The 23620-nt window shown below is 45.3% G+C and overlaps 1 long non-coding RNA gene across 1 annotated transcript in view; it reads left to right on the top strand.

Moving 5' to 3' along the window:
- The first annotated feature begins 2491 nt into the window (after positions 1–2491).
- LOC129393436 (uncharacterized) overlaps positions 2492–23620 on the top strand; it is a 40594-nt gene continuing 19465 nt past the window's right edge. The window contains exons 1-3 of the long non-coding RNA XR_008620309.2: positions 2492–3485; positions 7941–8104; positions 8795–23620. The exon at positions 8795–23620 is cut by the window's right edge and continues 19465 nt beyond it. This is a non-coding gene — a long non-coding RNA (uncharacterized LOC129393436). The remainder of the gene's footprint in view (positions 3486–7940; positions 8105–8794) is intronic.

Genomic DNA, 23620 nt, shown 5'->3' with positions numbered 1-23620 from the left:
TATATATGCAGAAGCTATTATGAAAGAGTCTATCTGAAATTATTTAAAATAAAAATATAGCAACCAGATTTTTATTTTTTGAGACAGAGTTTCACTCTTGTTGCCGAGGCCGGAGTGCAATGGCACGATCTTGGCTCACTCTAACATTCGCCTCCCAGGTTCAAGCAATTCTCCTGCCTCAGCCTCCTGAGTAGCTGGGATTACAGGCACCCACCACCATGCCCAGCTAATTTTTTTTGTAATTTTAGTAGAGATAGGATTTCACCAGGTTGGCCAGGCTGTTCTTGAACTCCTGAGCTCAGGCGATTGGACTGCCTTGGCCTCCCAGTGTTGCGATTACAGGTGTGAGCCATGGTGCCCGACTCAGAATTTTTTTAAAAAAAAGGATGGGCTTGGCCAGGTGCCGTGGCTCACGCCTGTAATCCCAGCACTTTGGGAGGCCGAGGCGGGCGGATTGCCTGAGGTTAGGAGTTTGAGACCAGTCTGCCCAACATGGTGAAACCCCATCTCTACTAAAAATCTTTAAAAAATTAGCCAGGCGTGGTGGCACACGCCTGTAAAGCCAGCTACTCGAGAGGCTGAGGCAGGGGAATTGCTTGAACCAGGGAGGTGGAGGTTGCAGTGAGCCGAGATCGTGCCATTGCACTCCAGCCTGGGCGACAGAGCAAGACTCCATCTAAAAAAAAAAAAAAAGTGGGTGGGCTCAGTAGCAGAGTGAAAATGACAGAGAAAAGAATCAGCGAGTCCAGGCACAGTGGCTCACACCTGTCATCCCAGCACTTTGGGAGGCCGAGGCGGGCAGATCACGAGCTCAAGAGATCGAGACCATCCTGGCCAACATGGTGAAACCCCGTCTCTACTAAAAATACAAAAATTAGCTGGGGTGACGCAAGCCTGTAGTTCCCTCTACTTGAGAGGCTGAGGCAGGAGAATCGCTTGAACTCAGGAGGTGGAGGTTGCTGTGAGCCAAGATCATGCCACTGCACTCCAGCCTGGTGACAGAGCAAGACTCCGTCTCAAAAAAAGAATCAGTGAACTTGTTGAAGATAGATAAATACAATAGCACAGTTCTAAAAGAAAATGTAAAAGAATATGCAAAGATATATTAGGACACAGAAATCACTAACCATTAAGAAAAACTGATAATTTGGATATTGTCAAAATTAAAATGTTTCTTCATCTGGCCGGGCACAGTGACTCACCCCTGTAATCCCAATACTTTGGGAGGCCAAGGCAGGCAGATCACTTGAGGCCAGGAGTTGGAAACAGCCTGGCCAACATGGCAAAACCCCATCTCTACTAAAAATACAAAAAATTAGCCAGGCAGGGTGGTGCATGCCTGTAATCCCAGCTACTCAGAGTCAGGCACAAGAATCACTTGAACTCAGGAGGCAGAGGTTACATTGTGCTGAGATCGTGCCACTGCACTCCAGCCTGGGGGACAGAGTAAAACTCGGTTTCAAAAAAACAAAACAAACCTTTTGTTCATCAAAGGACACTATGAAGAAAATGAATAGGCAAGCCAAAATTGAGAGAAATGTTCAAAATACATATATCTGACGAAAGTCTTGTGTCTAAAATATGTCTGTGTGTTTACACCGGTATATATTACTCGTATCTGCAAATCTGTAATTAAAAGGCTCACAATACAATTTTCTTTAATATGATGGAGTTTTGCTCTTCTTGCCCAGGCTGGAGTGCGATGGCACGATCTCAGCTTACCGCAACCTCCGCCTCCCGGGTTGAAGCGATTCTCCTGTCTCAGCTGCTGAGTAGCTGGGATTACAGGTATGTGCCACCACGCCCGGCTAGTTTTGTATTTTTTTAAATAGAGATGGAGTTTCTCCATGTTGGTCAGGCTGGTCTCGAACTCCCGACCTCAGGTGATCTGCCCGCCTCGGCCTCCCAAAGTGCTGAGATTACAGGTATGAACCACTGCGGTCAGCCAATACAACTTTTTAAAAATGACAAAATACTTGAACAGATATTTTCCTAAAGGAAGATATACAAATAGCCAATAAGCACATAAAAAGATAATATCATTAGTAATGTGGAAAATGCAAATTACAACCATGCTGAGATACCACCTTACATCCACTGGAATGTCCAAAATTTTTGAAAAACTGACATCGCCAAATGTTGCTGAAGATGTAGAGCGTCTGGAACTCTCTTACATTGCCAGTAGGAATATAACATGATACAGCCAATTTGGAAAACTGTTGGCCTGTTTTTTATGAATTTTAACATACACTTACCACATAACTAAGAACCTTCATTCCTAGATATTTTCTCAAGATAAATGAAAATGTATGTTTAAATAGACACTTGTACATGAATGTTCATAGCAGCTTATAATAGCAATAATAATTATTATTGTCGTTATTTTTTCAGATGGAGTCTTGCTCTGTCGCCCAGGCTGGAGTACAGTGGCACAATCTTGGCTCACTGCAACCTCCACCTCCTGGTTCAAGCGATTCTCCTGCCTCAGCCTTCCAAGTACCTGGGATTACAGGCACACGCCACCATGCCCAGCTAATTTTTGTATTTTTAGTAGAGTCGAGATGTCACCCTGTTGGCCAGGCTGGTCTTGAATTCCTGACCTCAAATCATCTGCCCACCTTGGGCTTCCAAAGTGCTGGCATTACAGGCATGAGTCACTGCACCCAGCCCAAAAGTTTCTTATTTAATTGACAAAATCTTATATATTTATCATGTACAACACACTGTTTTGAAATATGTATATATTGTAGAATGGCTAAGTCAAGCTAATTAATATATGCATTATCCCATATACTTTCATTTTTGTGGTAAGAACACAAAATCTTAGTAATTTTTAGGAATACAATACACTGGCCAGGTGCGGTGGCTCAGGCCTGTAATCCCAGCACTTTGGGAGGCTGGGGAGGGGTGGATCACTTGAGGTCAGGAGTTTGAGACCAGCCTGGCCAATATGGTGAAACCCCGTCTCTACTAAAAATATAAAAATTAGCCGGGCGTGGTGGCACACACCTGTAATCCCAACTACTCAGGAGGCTGAGGCAAGAGAATTACTTGAACCTGGGAGGCGGAGGTTGCAGTGAGCTGAGGTTGCACCACTGCACTCCAGCCTGGGTGACAGCGAGATTCCATCTCAAAAAAAAAAAAAAAAAAAAAAAAGAATGCAATACATTGTTATTAACTAGCATCACCATGTTGTACAACAGTTCTCTTGAACATATTCCTCCAGTCTAATTGAAATTTTGTATCTTTAGACCAACATCTCTCCATCTACCCTCCCCAGGAGATAGAAATTCCTTATCCACAAGGATGGAGACAATGTTGGTCAACCCACTTTCATTTACTTAACATTACTTTTATTCTAGGTGTGGCATCTGGCATGAAACCAAGGACAAGACACTCAGTTGAGCTTTGTGAAAGAGTGACAGATGATGGATAGAGTCATGGGCCTGCCTCTTACGGAGCTAAGAAATGAAATCTGGATACAGGTAATCAGTTTGTGGTAGAAAGTAGTCACTCATTTCTGTGAGGGAAGCACAAGTCCTGTGTAGGCCCAGAGAAGGGAAAAAGCCTTTTTGGGCATAAGAGTGAATGTTGAGGGTTGGAGACAGGAATGGTCTGGAGGCTTTGTAGCATTCATGTTGCGCCCTAAAGGACAGATAACATTTGGACATGAGAAGCTGTAGTGAGCCATGACTGCACCACTGCACTCCAGGCTGGGCGACAGGTTGAGACCCTGTCTCAAAAAAAAAAAGAAGAAGAAAGAAGATTTGGACATGAAGAGATGCCAGGCATTACAGACAGAGAATACAGTATGAGCAAAAGCATGGAGGTTTTTTTGTTTTTTGTTTTTTGTTTTTTTTTTTTTTTGAGATGGAGATTTTTGCTCTTTTTGCCCAGGCTGGAGTGCAATGGCATGATATTGGCTCACTGCAACCTCCACCTCCTGGGTTCAAGCAATTCTCCTGCCTCAGCTTCTAGAGTAGCTGGGATTACAGGTGCACACTACCACGCCCAGCTAATTTTTGTATTTTTAGTAGAGATGGGGTTTCATCATGTTGGTCAGGCTGGTCTCGAACTCCTGACCTCAGGTGATTGTCCTGCCTCGGCATCCCAAAGTGCTGGGATTACAGGCATGAGGCACCGTGCCCAGCCAGCATGGAGGTATTTGAGAGCAACAGTGATCAGAACCATTTGGTTCAAGCAGCAGTTTTCAAACAGAAGTGGAGAAGGAATTAGCAGATCCCTGACATCCTCTTCAATCAGAGTTCCTCCATTGTGAACTGGTTTACATGTCAGCATTATGGATTTTGGTGCAACACCTGCCCCCGACAGGAAGAAAAGAAGAAAAAGAAAGAAGAGGAAGGAAGAAGAGAAAGACGAAGAAGAAGGAGGAGGAGGCAGGAGGAGTAGGAGGGAGGAAGAAGGAGGAGGAAGAAAAAAAGGAGGAAGAAGAAAGGAGGAAGGAAGAAGAAAGAATTGGGAGGCTGAGACAGGCAGATCACAAGGTCAGGAGTTCAAGACCAGCCTGGCCAACAGGTGAAACCCCATCACTTCTAAAAATACAAAAATTAGCTGGGCGTGTTGGCACATGCCTATAATCCCAGCTACTTGGGAGGCTGCGGCAGGAGAATTGCTTGAACCTGGGAGGCGGAGGTTGCAGTGAGCAGAGAGCTCGCCACTGCACTCCAGTCTGGGCAATGAACGAGACTCTGTCTTGAAAAAAAAAAAAGGAAGGAAAGAAGGAGGAGGAGGAGAAGAAAGAAGAAGTTTTATTATTGTTATTTTTTGAGATGGAGTCTTGCTCTGTAGCCCAGGCTGGAATACAGTGGCACAGTCTTGACTCCCTGCCACCTCTGCCTCCTGGGTTCAAAGGAGAAGGAGGAAGAAGAAGGAAGAAGAAGAAAGAAGGAGAAAGGCTGGGTGCAGTGGCTCACACCTGTAATCTCAGCACTTTGGGAGGCCGAGGCAGGTGAATCACAAGGTAAGGAGTTCGAGACCAGCCTGGCCAACTGGTGAAACCCTGCCTCTACTAAAAGTACAAAAATTAGCCGGGCGTGGTCTGAGGCAGGAGAATCGCTTTAACCTGGGAGGAGGAGGTTGCAGTCAGTCAAGATGGCGCCACTGCACTCCAGCGTGGGTGACAGAGTGAGACTTTGTCTCAAAAAAAAAAAGGAAAGAAGGAGAAGAAAGAAGGAGGAGGAGGAGGAGGAGGAGAAGAAGAGGAAAAGGAGGGGAGGAGAAGGGGAGGGGGAGGAAAGAGGAGGAGAAGAAAGAAGAAGGAGGAGAAGGAAGAAAGGAGGGAGGAGGAGGAGGAGAAGGGGGAGGGGGAGGAAGGAGGAGGAGAAGAAAGAAGAAGGAGGAGAAGGAAGAAAGGAGGGAGGAGGAGAAGGGGGAGGGGGAGGAAGGAGGAGGAGAAGAATGAGGAGAAGGAGAAGAAGGAAGAAGAAGAAAGAAGGAAGAAGAAGGAGGAGGAGGAGGGGGAGGAGGGGGAGGGGGAGGAGGAGGAGGAGAAAAGTAGTTGAGGCCCAAACACCAAGAGGGAGCAAAGATTGAAAAGATGAGATGAGCCATGAAAGCAAGCACAGGAGTTACTGATGGTACTGGGGAGCCCGTGTAGGTTTAGGATCTGAGCTTTTGGAAGATTGATCGGGTAGCCTTTGAGCCACCTGATAAGTGGAAAGAACAAGAGAGGCTGGATCTGTGTTTTCAGGAAGCATATGTTGGCCCAGCAATTGCTGGCTTGTAGTGAGGAGGCACACAGCTGGCCTAGGACAGTGGTCATGAAAATGCAGAGGAGGTAAAGTCCCTGCACTCCTAGGGAGACTAGTCTTGATGTCAGTCTGGGGTCAGTCAGAATGGTGTCCTCTCCCTCCCTGCACTACCCAGCCCAGTCAGTGGGAGGACTTCCTCAATTCCAGTAGCCATTCAAGTCCCTGGAATTGGTGGCTGTCACTTGCAAACTATAGCAACTTGAGCAGAAATGGGCCAGGATTACTTATCTTTAATCTGCATATCATTGGGAGGCACTTACCTGCTAGCTCTGGCTAAAAACTAGAGCAACCCTGGCCTGCCGTAGCTCCTGCTGCCCAGACAACTCCTCCAATATGAAAGGGATGAGGGGAACTCAAAGTTACAATGTCCTACTTGGAGCAGTAAGTTCAGTAGACATATCACTTGCCTCATTAACATCAAGCATCCCAAAACCCAGTCTGGGTCAGTTTTGCCCAGAGTGGGGTTTGTAGAACACGGGTTCTCCTGGGATCCTATACCTAGCCCAGAATCAGTTGCAAAAGCCAGGCCATAGCGAATTGTCCTGCCAGCCAGACAGCAGAGAATCTGACGGCAGCAGGCAGAAGGAGCTGCTCCATTGCAGTAAGCCAAGATCGCGCCACTTGCCTCATTACATCAAGCATCCCAAAACCCAGTCTGGGTCAGTTTTGCCCAGAGTGAGGTTTGTAGAACACGGGTTCTCCTGGGATCTATACCTAGCCCAGAATCAGTTCCAAAAGCCACGCTTTTGGACTTTCTCTCTCTCTCTCTTTATATATATATATGTGTGTGTGTGTGTATATATACACACACACACATATACATACAATGTTGTATATATTGTATATGTGTGTGTGTGTATATATATATATATATTTTTTTTTTTTTGACACAGAGTTTCACTCTTGTTGCCCAAGCTGGAGTGCAATGGCACGATTTCGGCTCACTGCAACCTCCGCCTCCTGGGTTCAAGTGATTCTCCTGCCTCAGCCTCCTGAGTAGCTGGGAGTACAGGCGTGCACCACCGCGCCCGGCTAATTTTTGCATTTTTAGTAGAGATGGGGTTTCACCATGTTAGCCAGGATGGTCTCGATCTCCTGACCTCATGATCCGCCCACCTCGGCCTCCCAAAGTGCTGGGATTACAGGCATGAGCCACCATACCCGGCCTTCATTTTTATATTTTTAGTAGAGACAGGATTTCACCGTGTTGGCCAGGCTGGTCTCGAACTTCTGACCTCAGGTGATCTGCCCACTTCAGCAGCCTCCCAAGTGCTGGAATTACAGGCGTGAGCCACCACGCCTGGCCAATTTTTTGTATTTTTAGTAGAGACAGGGTTTCACCATGTTGGCCAGGCGGGTCTTGAACTCCTGATCTCAGATGATTAATCCACCTCAGCCTCCCAAAATGCTGAAATTACAGTGAGCCACCATGCCCAGCCTCTGAGTCAAAGTTTCTTTAATTGCAAAGTAGAGATCATTGTGTTTTTTTTTTTGCTTTTTTTGTTTTGAGATGGAGTCTCGCTGTGTCACCCAGGCTGGAGTGCAGTGGTGTGATCTCAGCTCACTGCAACCTCCACCTCCCGGGTTCAAGCGATTCTCCTGCCTCAGCCTCCCGAGTAGCTGGGACTACAGATGTGCGCCACCATGCCCGGCTAATTTTTTGTATTTTTAGTAGAGATGGGGTTTCACCGTGTTAGCCAGGATGGTCTCGATCTCTTGACCTCGTGATCTGCCCGCCTAGGCCTCCCAAAGTGCTGGGATTACAGGCACAAGCCACCGTGCCCAGCCTGAGATCATTCTTACTTCACAGGATTTCCCTGATAATTAAATGAACACACACACACACAGCATTTAACACAAAATACTTTGTACACAGTAGATACTAGACAAAAGATAACCATGGCTACTGCTGTTTCTTTTTTCTCCTCCTCCTGCCTACCCTTCCCCCTCATCCTTTTATCTATGGCCAAGCCCTCCTGAAGGGTCTCTTTGAATTGGGTTACCTCCTAGTTTGACACCAGTGCTCTTATTTCCCTGTGGCATTGGAGGGCTAGTCACATGGCACTGTGGCCAAGGAGAAGGATGATGTTCCAGGTCAAACACATCTCCAAATGTGTTGAGCTGGTGTCCTTGATGACAAATCAAATTGTTTTGTGTTTGGTTCCCCAGAGGCCTGAGTACCTCAGAGAAGCCAAGGTTCCTGCAGGAACCTCGTGCCTGCTGTCCACATTGGGCTTCATTTTATCAAAATACAGCAAAGAGCTCATCATTTCTCAGCTCCTGTCAGAAGCAACGGTGGCTGTTCCTGGACACAGAGCTGCAGACAAGGAGTGGTGAGGATTCAGGCAAGAGAAGATGGGCAGCTTCCCCTTCATGCTTCCCTCTCAGGAAGAAGCCAGGGTGCCTGGGATCAAAGAGGCTAGGAGGCTGGTGAGGCCTCCTGTCCCTGAAAGCAGTCAGTGAACCCAAAAGTTGAAAAGCCTCTGCTTTGAGAGTGGTTCTGCTGCCCTACTGGTGCTGACAGTTTTAGAAACTGACATGGCAGAGCTGACCAGGCAGACTATATTTTTAGGACTCTGCTGGGGCCTATTGAAACGTCCACATTACTCAGATCACCAATCTGGCTGGAGCTACCAACACAGCATTCTTTGCTGTTTTAGAATACAAAGCTACCTCCCCTCGGGGCTTCACTTTGCAGCCACTGAGAATCCAAGGCTTCGCTAAATTACACGTTTCCATGGTCCCACTGGCTCGCTTTGCAGGGCTTCCACAAGAATGGGCTGGAGCGTAACTGAGTAACTGAGTCATGATTAGGGGTTAATTAAGAGGAGAAATGGGCTAGCTGTTTCCTAAGATAAGGGAGGGGAAGTTTTTTTAAAAACTGTAACTGCTCAGAACAGTATGTGCTAAGGCAGACTTTCTGTGCTGGGAGACAGAACACTTCTGCAGTGATGTAGCAGAATCCTTAAAGGATCCTGCCAATGACTCTTTTTTTCTGGTGTCACATCCAATCTTTGCTGCAGCCAACACTTCCTGGAGATGAAACACAACTTCGATACAGAGATAGCAAGTTCACACTCCGGCAGTCATGCAAGGATGAGTGATGCGGGCCTTTTCTAAGTGAGTATGAAGGGGTGGGACCTACGGTAAATTCAATGCAGTATAATCCGTCTACGGGGCAGTGGGCACGCAGCAACAGCCAACTGTTACCAAATCAAAGTGCAGGCCCAGGATGACTCATCTTCCAGCATTTCATGAGCAACCAGAAGTCTACATTTCTTTGAGAAAAAAAAGTTTTTGAGACGAGGTCTTACTCTGTTGCCCAGGCTGGAGTGTGTAGCTTCTACCTCCCGGGGCTTAGGTGATTCTCCCACCTCAAGTCTCCCAAGTAGCTGAGACTGCAGGCATGTGCCACCACACTGGCTAATTTTTTTTTTTTTTTGAGTCGGAGTCTCGCTCTGTCCCCCAGGCTGGAGCACAGTGGCGCGATCTCAGCTAACTGCGAGCTCCGCCTCCCGGGGTTCGTGCCATTCTCCTGCTTCAGCCTCCCAAGTAGCTGGGACTACAGGCACCCGCCACCACGCCCGGCTAATTTTTTTGTATTTTTTAGTAGAGACGGGGTTTCACCATGTTAGCCAGGATGGTCTCGATCTCCTGACCTCGTGATCCTCCCGCCTCGGCCTCCCAAAGTGCTGGGATTACAGGCGTGAGCCACCGCTCCCGCCCCATGCCAGCTAATTTTTTTGTAGAGACAGGGCTTCGCCATGTTGTCCAGGCTGGTCTCCAACCCCTAGGCTCCCCGCCTTGCCCTCCCAAAATGTGGAGATTACAGGTGTGAGCCACAGTGCCTGGCCATTTTGAGGAATTTTTAAACGCTGGCTTTAATTTTTCAAAGTATCTGGAGCAACTTCTGCTTCTGAGAGATAGAGCAGATATTCTTTTCCCCAGTCCTCCTGCTAAGTACAGCTAAAAACCCCAAAAACACTCTATATTATACAAAATGAACATAAGATGACTCTGAACAAGAAGAAAGCAGATTGGTTAGGGACCTCCAGATCCAAGGAATGACTCAGCAGTGACCTCCCTAAGTTTTCTTTTTGCCTCATATATGTCAGAATGGGTACTGGAGAAGCCAGCAACCCAAAACTGCCAACGATTGCAGACAAAAGCCCCAAGAAAAGCTTGTCTTTTTTTTTTTTTGAAAGAGTGTCTTGCTCTATCGCCCAGGCTGGAGTGCAGTGGTGCAATCATGGCTCACTGCAGCCTTGATCTCCCAGGCTTAAGCTGCTTAGACTACAGATCTGCGCCACCATGCCTGACTAATCAATACAGTTTTTTTTTTTTTTGAAACGGAGTTTCACTCTTGTTGCCCAGGCTGGAGTGCACTGGCGCGATCTCAGCTCACTGCTGCAACCTCTGCCTCCTGGGCTCAAGCAGTTCTCCTGCCTCACCTCCTGAGTAGCTGGGATTACAGGCATGCACCATCACGCCCTGCTATTTTTTGTATTTTTAGAAGTAGAGATGGGGTTTCACCATGTTGGTCAGGCTGGTCTCAAACTCCTGATCTCAGGTGATCCGCCCAACTCGGCCTCCCAAAGTGCCGGGATTACAGGCATGAGCCATCGTGCCTGGCCTTTTTGTTTTTTTTTGTTTGTTTGTTTGTTATGTTTTTTTGTAGAGATGGGGGTCTCACTGTTTCCCAGGCTGATCTCAAATTCCTGGGCTCAAGCAATCCTCTGGCCTCAGCCTCCCAAAGTGTTGGAATTATAAGCGTGAACCATAGTGTCCTGCAAGTCTGCTTTCTGAGTCAAAGGACAAGAAAATAAACAGCCTAGAAAGACAGACAGCCTTGATTTTTTTATTTTTAGTTTTCATTTGGTTTGATTTTTCTTGAGACAGAGTCTCACTCTGTCGCCCAGGCTGGAGTGCAGTGGCACGATCTCGACTCACTGCAACCTCTGCCTCTTGGGTTCAAGCAGTTCTCCTGCCTGCCTCAGCCTTTCGTTCGGCCTCAAATGATCCGCCTGCCTCAGCCTCCCAGAGTGCTGGGATTACAGCCATGAGCCACCGAATCCAGCCGACAGACAGCCTTTAGACTATAGCCCCTCTGCTCCAGCCCCACCCTCACCCCCATCAGCAAAGGCCAAGTGGAAAGCCTAGATCTCCAAACCTTGCTAGGCTGTAATGAAGTACTCCTTCCCTTCCCCACCAGGGTGATGTAGAAGAGGCCTAGTTATCCACTCAGGCCTTTCATCCATAATCAAGGCCACCTCTCCCAACAATGTCAGTGGAGGCCCACTCCCTCTCCCAGCCGGTGTGGTATCAGTGAAGGCCTAATAGAGAAACTGGACTCCCACCCCTGCCCAGCAGTAAGAAGGAGCCCTGCCAACACCGGTGTCAATGGAGGCCAAGTGGAAAACCTGGACTTCCACACCCTCCTGGTAAAAATGAGGTAGCATCCGCACTTGCCCCACAGAAGCAATGTTAGAGGAGGCCTGCTGAAACACAAGCTATAAAGTAAGATCCAGAGGCTGGGCGCAATGGCTCATGCCTGTAATCCCTGCACTTTGGGAGGCTGAGGTGGAAGGACTGCTTAAGCCCAGGAGTTCAAGACCAGCTTGGGCAACATACGGAGACCTTGCTGCTACAAAAAAACAAAAAACAAAAAAATTAGCTGGGCATGCTGATGCCTGCCTGTGGTCCTAGCTACTTGGGAGGCTGAGATGGGAGGATTGCTTGAGGCCAGAAGGTTGAGGCTGCAGTGAGCCACGACCCCACTGCACTCCAGCCTGAGTGACAAGGTGAGACCCTATCCCAAAACATTAAATAAGATCCAGAGTCTTATAACATAATGTGCAAAATGTCCAGGTCTTAATCAAAGTCATTTGAACCGGAACCAGAAAATTTTGAATAAGAAAGGATAATCTATATACACTAACACCAAAATGACACAGATATTAGAATTATCTGAAAAAGATTTTGAAGCAGCCATCATAAAAATGTTTCAATGTATATAACGTGTTCAAATACAAACATACTTGGAACAAATGAAAAAATGGAAAGTCTGGAAAATATAATGTCTCAACAGATCGATACCTAAAGAACCAAATGGAAATTTTAGGAATAAAAAATACAATGATTGAAATTTAAAACTCAATGAATAAGCTCAGCAACAGAATGGAGAGGACAGAGGAAAGAATAAGTTTGAAGACAGAAAACTACAAATTACCCAATCTGAACACTAGGGAAAAAAAATAGAATGGAAAAAAAAAAAAAAAAAAACAGAGCCTCAGGGCCATGTGAGACAATAACATAAGATCTAACATTCATGTCATTGGAGTCACAGAAGGAGAAGAAATATTCAAAGAACAAATAGCCGAAATTTGCCCAAATTTTGCAAAAGACAAACTGACAGATTCACATAGCTGAGCAAACCTCAAACAGGATATGCCCATGAGAAAACACATCATAAACTTCTCAACATATACTTTTTTTTTTTTTTTTTTTGAGATGGAGTCTCCCTCTGCTGTCCAGGCTGGAGCACAGTGGCACAATCTCAGTTCACTGCAACCTCCGCCTCCTGGGTTCAAGCGATTCTCTTGCCTCAGCCTCCCAAGTAGCTGGGACTATAGACGTGTACCACCATGCCTGGCTAATTTTTTGTATTTTTAGTAGAGACGGGGTTTCACCATGTTGGCCAGGCTGGTCTCGAAATCCTGACCTCAGGTGATCTGTCCGCCTCAGACTCCCAAAGTGTTGGGATTACAGGTGTGAGCCACCGCACCCAGCCACAAATTCTTGAAAGCAGCCAGAGAGAAATGATACATTACCTATAGGGGGAAAACAATTCAAATGATGCTGAATTTCTCGTAAGGCACCATGGAGGCCAGGAGGAAGTGGAACAACATTTTCTTTTTTTAGACAAGAGTCTTACTCTTTCACCCAGGGTGGAGTGCAGTGGCGCGATCTTGGCTCACTGCAACCTCCGCCTCCCGGGTTCAAGCGATTCTTCTGCCTCAGCCTCCCAAGTAGCTGGGGCTACAGGCGCGCCACCATGCCTGGCTAATTTTTGTATTTTTAGTAAAGACAGGAGTTTCACCATATTGGCCAGGTTGGTCTCGAACTCATGACCTCGTTATCCGCCCACCTCGGCCTCCCAAAGTGCTGGGATTACAGGCCTGAGCCACTGCGCCCAGCTGGAACATTTTTGAAATGCTGAAAGAAAAGAACTGTCAACTTGGAATCCCATACCTGGTGAAACAATCCTTCAGGAATTGTGGGGAAGGGCTGTGGGGGAGGAAATCATGACATTCTTACATGAGGGAAAAACTAAGGGAATTTGTCACTGGCAGATTTACTTTATAGGGATTACTAAAGGCAATTCTCTAAACAAAGGGAGTGGTAACAAAAGGAATCTTGGAACATCAGGCAGGAAAAAAGGACAAAAAGAGCAAACATATAGATCAATACAATAGATTGTCTTTTTCCTCTTGAGTATTCTAAATTATGTTCAACAGTTGAAGCAAAAATTACGCTTATCTAAGTGGCTGTCCATATATGTAGAGGAAATACTTAAGATAGTTACATTATAATGGGAGAGTAAAAGGACACAGAAAAAGGTTTCTTTCTTTATTTGTAATCTGGTAGAACTTTCCAGAGGTATAGAGGTAATGTTTCTACCTTTCACTCAAACTGGTAAAATGTCAACACCAGTAGACTGTGATAAGTTACTGCACTCCAGCCTGGGGGACAGAGCGAGACCTTGCCTCAAAAAGGAAAGAAAAAAAAGAAAAAAAGAAAAGAAAAAGGAACACATACCAAACTTAAATGTGTACGTACCAAACAACAGACTTGAAAAATAAGTGAACCTGGCCAGGGGCGGTGGCTCATGCCTGTAATCACAGAAGTTTGGGAGGCCAAGGCAGGTGGATCACCTGAGATCAGGAGTTCGAGACCAGCCTGGCCAACATGGTGAAACCCCGTCTCTACTAAAAATACAAAAATTAGGCTGGGCGTGGTGGCTCACGGCTGTAAACCCAGCACTATGGGAGGCCGAGGTGGGTGGATCATAAGGTCAAGAGATTGAGACCATCCTGGCCAACATGGTGAAACCCCGCCTCTACTAAACAAATACAAAAATTAGCTGGGTGTGGTGGTGCACGGCTGTAAACCCAGCACTCGGTAGGCTGAGGCAAGAGAATCGCTTGAAGCTGGAAGGCAGAGGTTGCAATGAGCCGAGATCATGCCATTGCACTCCAGCCTGGGCAATAAGAGCGAAACTCCATCTCAAAAAAAAAAAAAAAACCCCAAAAAACAAAACAAGAAAAACTATTAGACAGAAAGTCAACAGGGCTGAGTGTGTGGCTCACACCTGTAATAGGATATAGAATTTAACACTACCATTAGCCAACAGGATGTAATCAGCATTTATAGTACATCAACAACAAAAAAAACACATTCTTTTTAGGCACCCATGAAACATGTATCAAGATCAACCATATCTTGGGTTATAAAACAAACCTCAACAAATTTAAAAGAATTGAAATCATACAGAGTGTATGACCAAAATGGACTCAAACTTAGAATTAATAACACAAAGACAATCTCCAGGAAGATCTTCAAACACTTGAAAACTAAATAACACATTTCTAAGTAATCTATGAATCAAAGAGCAATCCTCAAGAGAAATACAAAATTCATTAACCTGAATGAAAATGAAAATACAATGTATCAAAATTTGTAAGATACAGCTAAATCACAACTAGGAAGGAAATTAATAGCACTAAATGCTTACATTAGAAAAGAGGAAAAAAATCTCAAATCAATAATACAAGCTTCCACCTCAGGAAATTAGAAAAGAACAAAATAAACCCTAAACAAACAGAAAGAAGGAAAAGAAGAGAAATCTATATAATTGAAAACAGAAAAACAGTAGAGAATACCAACAAAACAGAAAACTGGTTCTTTGAAAAAATCAATAAAATTGACAAATCTTTTATTTTCTTTTAATTGAGACAGCCTCTCGCTCTGTTACCCAGGCTAGAGTGCGATCACAGCTCACTGCAGCCTCAACCTGCCGGGCTCAAGCAGTTCTCCTGCCTCAGCCTCCTAAGTAGCTGTGACTACAGGTGCATGCCAATATGCCTGTCTAATTTTTGTATTTTTTTTAGAGACGGGGTTTCACCATGTTGCTCAGACTGGTCTCGAACTTCTGGGCTCAAGCTGTCCACCCACCTCAACCTCCCAAAGTGCTCGGATTACAGACGTGAGCCATTGCATCAGGCCAAATTGACAAATCTTTAGCAAGGCTGACCTAAAAAGAGAGAGAGAGGCTGGGTGTGATGGCTCATGCCTGTAATCCTAGCACTTTGGGAGGCCAAGGCAGATGGATCACTTGAGCTCAGGAGTTCAAGACCAGCTTGGGCAACATATCAAAAACCCAACCCTGCCTCTACAAAAAATACAAAAATTAACCAGGCACGGTGGCACACGTGTAGTCCTGGCTACTTGGGAGGCTGAGGTGGGAGGATCCCATAAACCTGGGAGGCAGAGGTTGCAGTGAGCCGAGATCATGCCACTGCACTCCAGCCTGGGCAGCAGAGTAAGACTTCATCTCAAAAAAAAAAAAAATTATTTTTATAGAGACAGGGTCTTGCTATGTTGCCCATGCTAGCCTTGAACTCCTGGGCCCAAGTGATCCTCCAGCCTCAGCTCTCCCAAAGTGCTGGGATTACAGGCGTGAACCACTGTGCCCACCCCATACATTCTTCATATCAGGAATAAAACAGAAGCTATCACTACAGACTCTGCAGATAACGATAGGATAATAAGGGAATTTTATTGTATTGTTTATTTATGTATTTATTTTTTGAGACAGAGTCTCGCTCTGTCGCCAGGCTGGAGTATGGTGGTGTGATCTCAGCTCACTACAATCTCTGACTCCCTTGTTCAAGTGATTCTCCTGCCTCAGCCTCCCAAGTAGCTGGGATTACAGCCACGCGCCACCACGCCCAGCTAACTTTTGTATTTTTAGTAGAGACGGGTTTCACCATGTTGGCCAGGATGGTCTTGAACTCCTGACTTCGTGATCCGGCTGCTTGGACTCCCAAAGTACTGAGATTACAGGCATGAGCCACCGTGCCTGGCCCTGGAAATTTTATAAACACACATTTGTTTTATATGTTACAAACACACATTTGACAACTTAGATGAAATGGACTAATTCCTTAAAAAATAAAAACTACTACAACATACCCGATATGAAGTAGATAATTTCAGTAGCTTTATAACTATTAAGGACATTGAATTTGTAATTTAAAACTTCACCCCCAAGAAATCTTTACTCCAGATGGTTTCAATGGAGAATTCTATCAAATGTCTAAAGAATTAACACCGATTCTACAAATCTGATCCAGAAAATAGAAGAGATGAAGCATTTCCTAAGTCATTTTATGAGGCCCATCTTACCCATATCAAAACCAGACAAGGAAAATACAAAAAAGATGACTACAGACCAATGACCTTTAATAAGAACACAGACACAAAAATCCTTAACAAAACATTAACAAATAGGCCAGGCACGGTGCCTCATGCCTGTAATCCCAGCACTTTGGGAGGCTGAAGTGGGTGGATCACCTCAGGTCAGGAGTTGGAGACCAGCCTGACCAACATGGTGAAACCCTGTCTCTACTAAAAATTTAAAAAAATGAGCTGGGCGTGGTGGTGCATGCCTGTAATCCCAGCTACTCCGGAGGCTGAGGCAGGAGAATCACTTAGAACTCGGGAGGTGGAGGTTGCAGAGAGCCAAGATCGTGCCACTGCACTCCAGCCTGACTCTGTCTCCATAAATAAATAAATAAATAAATAAATAAATAAATAACAAATAGAGGCCGGGCACGGTGGCTCACGCCTGTAATCCCAGCACTTTGGGAGGCCAAGGCAGGCAGATCACCTGAGGTTGGGAGTTCGAGACCAGCCTGACCAATATGGAGAAACCCCATCCCTACTAAAAATACAAAATTGGCCAGGCACAGTGGCTCATGCCTGTAATCCCAGCACTTTGGGAGGCCTAGGTGGGCGGATCACGAGGTCAGAAGTTCAAAACCAGCCTGGCCAACATGGCAAAACCCCGTCTCTACTAAAAATACAAAAATTAACCAGGCATGGTGGCAAACACCTGTAATCCCAGCTACACAGGAGGCTGAGGCAGGAGAATCGCTTGAACCCGGGAGGGGGAGGTTGCAGTGGGCCAAGATCGCACCATTGCACTCCAGCCTGGGTGACAGAGCGAGACTCCATCTCAAAAATAAAATAAAATAAAAAATACAAATACAAAATTAGCCGGGCATGGTGGTGCATGCCTGTAATCCCAGCTACTCAGGAGACTGAGGCAGGAGACTTGCTTGAACCTGGGAGGCACAGGTTGCCGTGAGTGGAGATTGTGCTATTGCACTCCAGCCTGGGCAACAAGAGGGAAACTCCGTCTCCAAAGAAAAAAAAATGAATAGAATTCAGCAATATATGAAAAGAATTATATACTATGACCAGGTGGGGATTATTCCAGGGATGCAAGGCTAAGTCAATATTCAAAAATCAATCAATGAAAAAAAATCAATCAATGTATTCCACCCTGTTAACAGGCTAAAGAAAAATCAATTGACAGAGAGAAAGCACTTGACAAAATTCCGTACCCATTCATAATAAAAACTCTCAGGAAACTAGAAATAAAAGGGAATTTTCTCAATTTGATAGAGTATCTACAAAAAACCTACAACTAGCATCATACTTCACAGTGAGAGACTGAATGCTTTCCCCCTGACTGAACACAAGGCAAGCATGTCCACTCTCACCAATCTTATTCAACACAGTGCTGGAAATTGTAGTCTGTGTAATAAGAATAGGAAAAGAATTTTAAAAGCATACATATTGGAAAGAAAGATATCAGGCGGTCCTTATAATGGCATGATGGCCTTTATAGAAAATTTCATGAAATCTAAAAAAAAAAAAAAAAAGCTAGAACCAGTAAGTGAATTCAGCAAGGTCACAATACAAAATCAACATACAAATATCAACATATATATATTAGCAATGAAAACACGGACATCAACATTTAAAACATAATATCATTTATAATCACAGAAAAAGGAAATATTTAGGTATGAATTTAATAAAACATGTACAAGACTCATATGATGAAAACAAGAAAATGGTGTTGAAAGAAATCAAAGAAGATCTAAATAAACAGACAGATATACTGTTTTCATGACTTCAAAGACTCATCACAGTAAGGATGTCAATTCTCCCTAAATTAATATACAAGTTTAGTGCAATTCCTATCCAAATCCCAGCATGATTTTTGTAAATAAAGATTATTATAAAATGTATGAGGAAAGGCAAATAAACTAGAATAGCTGAAACAATTTTTTTTTTTTTTTTTTTGAGCCAGAGTCTCACTCTGTCACCCAGGCTGGACCACAGTGGTGTGATCACAGCTCATTGCAGCCTTGACATCCTGGGCTCAGGTAATCCTCCTACCTCGGTCTCCCAAGTAACTGGGACCACAGGTGCGTGCCACCACGCCTAGCTAATTTCTTTTTTTTTTTTTTTTGAGATGGAGTCTTCCTCTGTGGCCCAGGCTGGAGTGCAGTGGCATGACCTCGGCTCACTGCAAGCTCCGCCTCCCGGGTTCACGTCATTCTCCTGTCTCAGCCTCCCGAGTAGCTGGGACTACAGGCACTCGCCACCACGCCTGGCTAATTATTTTTGTATTTTTAGTAGAGACGAGGTTTCACCATGTTAGCCAGGATGGTCTCCATCTCCTGACCTTGTGATCCGCCCATCTTGGCCTCCCAAAGTGCTGGGATTACAGGCGTGAGCCACCGAGCCCGGCCCAGGCCCAGCTAATTTTTAAAGATTATTTTTTATACAGACAAGGCCTTCCTGTGTTGCCCAGGGTGCTTGAATTCCTGGACTCAAGCAATCCTCCCACCTCAGCCTCCCAAAGTGCTAGGATTACAGGCATGAGCCACTGTGCCCAGCATAAAATAATTTTCATTAAAAAAAACTTTTTTTGAGACAAGGTCTTGCTCTGTCACCCAGGCTGGAGTGCAGTGGCACGATCTTGGCCCACTGCAGCCTCCCGAGTAGCTTCAACTGTAGACATGTGCCACCACACCCAGCTAATTTTTCAATTTTTTGTAGAGACGGGGTTTTGCCATGTTGCCCAGGCTGGTCTTGAACTCCTGAGCTCAAGCAATTGTCCCAACTTGGCCTCCCAAAGTACTGGGACTACAGGCGTGCACTACCACACGTGGCCTAAAATATATTTTTAAAAAGAAGATTAAGCTGGGCGCAGTGGCTCACACCTGTAATCCCAGCACTTTGGGAGGCTGAGGCGGGTGGATCACTTCAGGAGTTTGAGACCAGCTTGGCCAACATGGTGAACCACCATCTCTACTAAAAATACAAAAAATTAGCCAGGTGTGGTGGCAGGTGCCTGTAATTCCAGCTACTCGGTAGGCTGAGGCAGGAGAGTTGCTTGAATCTGGGAAGCAGAGGTTGCAGTGAGCTAAGGTCATGCCATCGCACTCCATGCACTCCAGCCTGGGCAACAAGAGCGAGATTCCATCTCAAAAATAAAAAAATAAAAAAGGCTGGGCATGGTGGCTCACGCCTGTAATCCCAGCACTTTGGGAGGCTGAGGCAGGCAGATCACGAGGTCAGGAGTTCAAGACCAGCCTGACCAACATGGTGAAACCCCATCTCTACTAAAAATAAAAAAATTAGCCTGGCGTGGTGGCATGCACCTGTAATCCCAGCTACTTAGGAGGCTGAGGCAGGAGAATAGCTTGAACCGGGAAGGTGGAGGTTGCAGTGAACCGAGACTGCACCATTGCACACCAGCCTGGGCGACAGAGCGAGACTCTGTCTCAAAAAAAAAAAAAAAAGAAGATTAAAGTGGGAGGAATCACTGCCTAATTTCAAGAATACAGCTATAGTAATTATGACTGTGGGGTATTGGTGGATGGAAAGACACATCAATCAATGGAAGACAATAGAGGACCCAGAAATACCCCATGCAATACAGTGGAGGAAGGATAGTTTTGTCAACAAATGGTACTGAAGCAAATTGATGTTCATAGGCAAAAAACAAAAAACAAATCCACAGAAATTGGCTTTCTGTGATCTGATACAGCCTGCCTAGAAGCAGAAGTTCTGGCTGCCCATCACACTGTTTTTAGTAAACCTGGAGTTTTATTTGAAATATTGAGTCTGGCCCAGGCGCGGTGGCTCACGCCTGTAATCCCAGCACTTTGGGAGGCCGAGGCAGATGGATCATGAGGTCAGGAGATCAAGACCATCCTGGCTAACACGGTGAAACACCCTCTCTACTAAAAATACAAAAAATTAGCCAAGTGTGGTGGCGGGCGCCTGTAGTCCCAGCTACTTGGGAGGCTGAGGCAGGAGAATCACTTGAACCCGGGAGGCGGAGGGTGCAGTGAGCCAAGATCGTACCACTGCACTCCAGCCTGGGTGACAGAGCAAGATTCTGTCAAAAAAAAATTATAAAAGATGGAAAAGATGGAGAGCCACCAAGGAAGCAATAATTCTGCATCTAGACTGCCTTCAGACTTGTTCAGACTTGAACTGCAACATCAACTCTTCCCTGGGTCTCTATCTTGCTGGCCGGTTCTGCAGATTCAGATTTGCCAGCCCCCACAATAAGACAATTCCTTTAATTGCCTTAGTTCTGATGAATACAGAGATCTAGGCTGGGTGCAGCGGCTCATGCTTGTAATCCTAGCACTTTGGGAGGCTGAGACAGGCGGATCACTTGAGGCCAGGAGTCCAAGACCAGCCTGACCAACATGACAATACCCCATCTCTGCTAAAAATACAAAAAAATTAGCCAGATATGGTGGCGTGCAACTGTAATCCCAGCTATTCTTGAGGCTGAGGTACAAGAATCATTTGAACCCAGGAGGCAGAGGTTGCATGAATGCTGCTGAAAAAAAAAAAAGTAAAATAAAAATGTAAAAGTGACCATTAATAAAAAAAAGCAACCAACCTAAACCTCATGCCTTATACAAAAATTAACTTAAAATGGAACACAGGTTTAAATGTAAACTGTAAAGTTATAAAATGTTTAGAAGACAAGATAGAAGAAAATCATCGGGACCTAGGAGTCTTTCCCCAGGGCTCAGGGAAAAGTTCTCAGACATGATGCCAAAAGCAAGAGCCATAAAAGAAAAAATATATACATAATTGGACTTCATCAAAATTACAAACTTTTGCTCTGTGAAAGACCCCATTAAGAGGATGAAAAGACAAACTACAAAGTGAGAGAAAATATTTGCAAACCATATATCTGACAAAGGACTTATATTTAGAATATATATAAAGAACACTCAAGGCCGGGCATTGTGGCTCACTCCTGTAATACCAGCACATTGGGAGGCCAAGGCAGGCAGATCACTTGAGGCTGGGAGTTTGAGACCAGCCTGGCCAATATGGTAAAACCCAATCTCTGCTAAAAATACAAAAATTAGCTGGGCACGGTGGTGCATGCCTGTAATCCCAGCTATTCAAGAGGCTGAGGCACGAGAATCACCTGAACCCAGGAGGCAGAGGTTGCAGGGAGCCAAGATTGCACCACTGCACTCCAGCCTGGGCTACAGAGCTAGACTGTCTCAAAAAAAAAAAAAAAAGGTTGGGCGTGGTGGCTCAGGCCTGGAATCCCAGCATTTTGGGAGGCCGAGGAGGGCGGATCACTAGGTCAGGAGATTGAGACCATCCTGGCTAACACGGTGAAACCCCGTCTCTACTAAAAATACAAAAAAATTAGCTGGGTGTGGTGGCAGGTGCTTGTGGTCCCGGCTACTCAAGAGGCTGAGGCGGGAGAATGACATGAATCTGGGAGGCGGAGCTTGCAGCGAGAGCCACTGCATTCCAGTCCAGCCTGGGTGGCAGAGCAAGACTCTGTCTCAAAAAAAAAACAACAAAACAAAACAAAAAAAACACTCAAATGTCAACAGTAAGAAAAACACCAGATAATCCAATTAGAAAATGCGCAAAAAAAAAAACCTTAAGATATTTCCCCAAAGAGAATATACAGAAGGCAAATAAACACGTGAAAGAATGTTAACATAACTATCCATTAGGAAAATTAAGACCATGATGAGATACCATTATATACTTGTGAGAATAGCTAAAATAAAAAAATAGAGCCAGGCGTGGTGGCTTGTGCCTGTAATCCCAGCACTTTGGGAGGCTGAGGCAGGCAGATCACTTGAGTCCAGGAGTTGGAGACCAGTCTGGCCAACATGGTGAAACCCTGTCTCTACTAAAAATACAAAAATTAGCTTGACATGGTGGTGGTGCACACCTGTAATCCCAGCTACTTGGGAGGCTGAGATAGGAGAATTGCTTGAACCTGGGAGGTGGAGGCTGCAGTGAGCCGAGATCATGACACTGTACTGCAGCCTGGGTGACAGAGTGAGACTCTGTCTCAAAAAATAATAATAAAAATAATAATAAAACAGTGAGAATACCACATGCTAGAGGATGTGGACAATTGAATCTTTTTTTTTTTTTTTTTTTTTGAGATAGAGTCTTGCTCTGTCGCCCAGGCTGGAGTGCAGTGGCACGATCTTGGCTCACTGCAACCTCCGCCTCCTGGGTTGAAGCAATTCTCCTGCCTCAGCCTCCCAAGTAGCTGGGATTACAGGCATGCGCCACCACACTTGGCTAATTTTTGTATTTTTAGTAGAGATGGGTTTCACCATATTGGCCAAGCTGGTCTCGAACTCATGACCTCGTGATCTGCCCGCCTCAGCCTTCCAAAGTGCTGGTATTACAGGCGTGAGCCACCATGCCCGGCCAACAATTGAATCTTTCATACATTACTGTTGGGAATGTAAAATGGAATAGCCACTCTGTAAGCTAATTTTGTATTTTCATTTATTTATTTTTAAGAGACAAAAACTTGGATGCACTGGTGCCATCATAGCTTACTGCAGCCTCCAACTCCTGGGCTCCAGCAATCCTTCCACCTCACCCCACCGAGTAGCTGGGACTACAGGTGTGCACCCCAAAGTCTGGCTAATTTTTTAATTTTTAATTTTTGTAGACATAGGGCCTAATTACGTTGCCCAGGCTGGTCTTGAACTCCTGAGCTCAAATGATCCTCCTGCCTTGGCCTCCCAGTGTGCTGGGATTACAGGCATGAATCACCATGCCCGGCCCTACTATTTGCTTTAAACACTAAACATTCCCTTACCATATGACCCAGAAATTTTCCTACTTGGCATTTATCCCAGATAAATGAAAACTTATGTTCACACGAAAGCCTGTACATGATTTTTCATAACACCTTTATTTGTAATAGCCAAAACCTGGAAACAACCAAAATGACCATCAAATAGATGAATGGCTAAATAAACCATGATATATCCATATCACATGTATCGAGTTAAATGGGAGCCCCCCAAAAGACATGTACATATCTTAACTCCTGAACCTATGAATGTGACATTCGAAAATAGGGTCTTTGAAGCCGGGCGCGGTGGCTCACGCTTGTAATCCCAGCACTTTGGGAGGCCTAGGTGGGCAGATCACCTGAGGTCGGGAGTTCGAGACCGGCCTGACCAACTTGGAGAAACCCCGTCTCCACTAAAAATACAAAATTAGCCGGGTGTTATGGCACATGCCTGTAATCCCAGCTACTCAGGCTGGGCAGGAGAATCACTTGAACCCAGGAGGCAAAGGTTGTGATGAGCCGAGATCACGCCATTGCACTCCAGCCTGTGCAACAAGAGCAAAACTCCATCTCGAAAAAAAAAAATTAAAAA

The sequence above is a fragment of the Pan paniscus genome, chromosome 1 (assembly GCF_029289425.2).
Source record: "Pan paniscus chromosome 1, NHGRI_mPanPan1-v2.0_pri, whole genome shotgun sequence".
In the NCBI taxonomy this organism is placed as follows: Eukaryota; Metazoa; Chordata; class Mammalia; order Primates; family Hominidae; genus Pan; species Pan paniscus.
This window is presented reverse-complemented; position numbering and strand designations above follow the sequence as displayed.